This window comes from Urocitellus parryii, chromosome 3 (genome assembly GCF_045843805.1).
Source record: "Urocitellus parryii isolate mUroPar1 chromosome 3, mUroPar1.hap1, whole genome shotgun sequence".
Taxonomy (NCBI): Eukaryota; Metazoa; Chordata; class Mammalia; order Rodentia; family Sciuridae; genus Urocitellus; species Urocitellus parryii.
The window spans coordinates 119,104,727-119,109,021 of record NC_135533.1 but is presented as its reverse complement, the minus strand read 5'-3'; the positions used below and the strand labels follow the sequence as shown (position 1 = coordinate 119,109,021).

General features: G+C 37.3%; 1 pseudogene; it reads right to left on the bottom strand.

Annotated features, from left to right (window-relative positions):
- Positions 1 to 589: 589 nt before the first annotated feature.
- Positions 590 to 1,314, bottom strand: LOC113178666 (dnaJ homolog subfamily B member 6 pseudogene; annotated as a pseudogene).
- Between the last annotated feature and the right edge of the window lie 2,981 nt (positions 1,315 to 4,295).

Genomic DNA, 4,295 nt, shown 5'->3' with positions numbered 1-4,295 from the left:
TAAACCTAAGCTTAACATTACATATTTAAACAATTGTCAAAACTTTACTAAGTTGACAGCATTCATACACAACTATAGAACAACCTTAAATTTATATTAAACCAGAAATGTACTACCATTAATGCATTAATATCTTTCATTACTACATACTGAAAAAAACAAAAACAAATTACTTCTACAGGAGCCTCATCCTGGCAATGTTAGCTCACAGCAGGCTGACACTACTTGGTTCACAAGTCAAACACAATGGGAAGCAGATCCATGCTGGTGTTAGAATACAATCTTGTCCAAGCACTACTCAAAGTCAAGGCTCACCTTGGATTACGCTTAATAAAAAAGCAAACTGCAGACAGAGATTACAATTTTAAAGACAAAAAAAAATGGTTCTACTGCATGGTCCCAACAATTAATTCAAAAGTCTATGACAAATAGAGGCACAGATGAGCTGTTTATAAATACTTTAGATTAGGTACAATTATACTGAAAGTCGAATTCCTCTGAAATCTTCCAAAAAATGTTCCTGTTAATCCTCCAATGGTGCTTGTTATAGTTTAACATTTCTGTTAAATGCGTAAATGTGTGTGTTGAATTACTTGTTATCCAAGCATAGCAACTGTTCCCTACCATTCATCTTTAAGGACTTTAACTGGCCGTCTTCTTCAACTTCTACTCTTTCTTGACCATTCTCAACAATTGTTTTGTAGTGATTTCTCTCCCATTAACTATTTTGGTAGAAGTTGATATAGATTTGAAGTTACTCATCCCACTACCACTAAATGATGTAGAAGATAATGAAGTAAGGCCACCGTGACCTAGTGACCCAAATGAAGTAAATCCTGTATCAAATGCAGAAAATCCACCTTCAAATGATGGAAGTCATCTGAAAGAGGAGAAAAACGAACCTGTACCTCGGTTTCTGCTTCCTTGGGGACATCTTCGGTTCCCAAAAATGTCTTCAAATAGGTCTTCAAAGAAGTCGAAGGAAAATGGGTCCCTTCCACCAAAAAAATTCCCTGAAGACATCATCTGGTTCTGGAATGTGAAGCCAAACTCAAATGGACTGTCAAAATGACTTCCACCTCCACCTCCACCATTTAAGCCTTCTTTGCCAAACTTGACATAGATATCCCGTTTTTTAGCATCAGATAACACCTCATATGCCTCAGCTACTTGTTTGAAATTCCTCTCTGATTCTTCTTTGGTCTCAGGATTTTTATTTGGATGCCACTTTAGGGCAAGTTTCCGATATGCCTTTTTGATATCCTCAGGTGAGGCAAGTCTCTGGATGCCTAGCACTTCATAGTAATCCACCATGTTTTAACAGATTGTTGGATGCGGCAGACAGGTCTGGGTGGGCAGACAGGTGCTCAGGGTGTATTAAGGCTTCCCTGGTGGCAATGGCAGTGGCTCCTCGTGCTTTTCTTTATCTCCTTTCTCCAACAACAAACAGGAAGTAAACCCAGTATATTTAAACTCTTTACACCAAACAACATGAAACAAATTATATAAAATGATGAATGTTTTGGAAAAAAATTGCAGATAAAAATAAGAACATAATATAAGAACTGGAAACTGGTGCAATCACTCTGAAAAGCATTATGGAGATTTCTTAGCAAACATGGAATGGAACCACCTACTTATCCTACTCCTCAACATATACCCAAAATACATAAAATCAGCATTCTACAGTAATCAGCATTCTACAGCCACATCAGTGTTTTTAGAAGCTCACTTCACAATATCCAAACTATGGAACCAACACTGGTGCCTCTCAAGAGATCAATGGAAAAAATTGTGTATATACATACACAATGGATATTACTCATCCATAAAGAGAAATGGAATTATGGCATTTGCGGGTAAATGGATAGAACTGGAGACTATCATTCTAAAAGAAATAAACTCATACCAAAAAGCCAAAGATTGAATTTTTCTCTATGATGTGTGGATGCTAACCCATAGCAAAAGATAGTAGTGAGGGAAAGTATTGAAGTTCAGTGGATTAGACAAATGGGGAATGAAGGAAAGGAGGAATGAGAATAGGAAAGACAATAGAATAATAGAATGAATTGGACATAACTTTCCTGTGTTTATATATTAATAAATGACAAGTGTACTTTACATTATGTTCAACCACAAAAATGGGATCAAAATTGTAATGGGTTGTACCTCATATATGTATAATATGTCAAAATATACCCTACAGACATGTAAATCTAAAAACAACAAATAAAAAATAAGCCCATGAAATAACACAAAATCATATCTATCATTAGAGTGTGCATGTTGAAGTAGTAATAAAATGAGCTACAGAACTATGAATGGTTTAAATATTCCACAAAGTCATTGATGTGAAAATAAACCTATACTAAATCTGTATGTTCATTGTGCTTCCAGGTCCCTGAAGGTGATGTGGAAATCACAAGAAATGATGACTTATGCTCTGCTAGCATGGACTCACCCATTTACCAAAGCCATCTGTAGACTACTGCATGGATGCATGCAAACATTGGTTATTAAAAGGAAGAATAAACCACTTAAATGAGGATATTATCTGGCTATAATAATTCCTGTCTTCATTAATTTAAACACAAGTGCAAGTTCTAAGATTACTGAACTGGAAGACTTTAAATGCATACCATTTTCTCAACCAGGCTTGATATTATGATAAAAGTAAAAAAAAAAAAAAAAACACATTTTAGGGATGGGGTTGCAGCTCAGAGGTAGAGCACTTGCCTAGCACGTGGAGGCATTGAATTCAAGCCTAAACATCACATAAAACATAAATAAAATAAAGGTATTTTGTCCATCTACAACTAAAAAATAGGTATTAAAAACCATTTTATTATGTTCTATGGCTTTCGAGTATTGAAATTTGAAAATGTTTGAAAAATATCTCAGAGCAAATAAGTTTACTTTTAACACTATTTATTTTTACTACTTCCACTAGAAGCAGAACTTCTAAATACTATTATTTGTGCAGTTTACATTAGTCTAAGATTAAAGATTTTTTTTTTAAAGTAAATAAGCCAAGAGTGGTGGCACATGCCTGTAATCCGAGCTACTCTGGAGACTGAAAAAGGAGGATTTCGAGTTCAAAGCCAGCCTCAGCAAAAGTGAAGCCCTAGCAACTCTGTGAGATCTTATTTGAAAATACAAAAATAGGGCTGGAGATGTGGCTCAGTGGTCAAGTGCCCCTGAGTTTGATCGCTGGTACCACCCCTCAAGAAAAAGCAAATAAAAAGAGAAAATATAACAAGCTCTTACATGTCAATCTGCAGAGATATAAGGGATGTTTACATGTTTAACTGGATGATAGTATTTTAAAGACAATGCATTTACAAAATTCAATGTCCAATTTGTAAGTATAATTGCTGGGTCCTGATGGGTAGGCAAAGGAGGCTTGTGGGCAGAGGCATGGATTCTTTTGCCTGTTTGTGCTGATGTTCACAAAGGTGTGAAAATGTCTAAAAATTTATCAAACTTTTCATATTTAGGTGTTTTATTGTCTGTCAAATATTTCCTATTAGAAAAGTTGTATCAAATTAGGCAAAAACATGAATCACAGTCATAGAGAATGAGGGATAAGGGGAAGAAGACACAGTTGAAGAATTCTGAAAATTGGGAAGAATGGAGGATGGAACTGCAGTTTTCCCCATCAGATGTCAAGTCTGAGATGACTGGGGTTGCACTGGCTGCCTCACCTCCTAATTTTCAGGACAAAGAGATACACCATCCTGTTCTGCTTGTCAAGTCAAAGAGGAACACAAATTTATGTTTATATGGAGATATTTTCCTAGGAACATGCTGCCCTGAATGACTCTGGACAGAGTACAAGGGGCTTCTCAAAGAAGCACCAGGAGATTCAGCTGGGCCTATTGCAGAGCTAGCAGAACAAGCTATAGGGCAGGCCTGAGCAAAGCTTCTGGGTGTTTACTCTCCTCAAAGATGGTAAATGGCTTCTTGTCTTACTTCCCCATAAGCCTGGAGCACTGTGGGAGCATCAAGGCTGTTATCATAAGACTGACAGTAATAGACAGCTTCATCCTCAGGCTGAAGCCCAGTGATGGTCAGTGAACCAGAGTTTCCAGATCTGGAGCCAGAGAAACGATCAGGGACCCCTGAGGGTCGATTACTATTACTATAGATGAGGAGTTTGGGTGCTGTTTCTGGGAACTGCTGGTACCACTGCACACTATAGCCATCCCCAATATTTGTGCTGCTCCCAGTGCAGGAAATGGTGACCTTCTGTCCTGGAGTTCCAGAGAGTGAGGGCTGCTGAGTCAGCACAGACT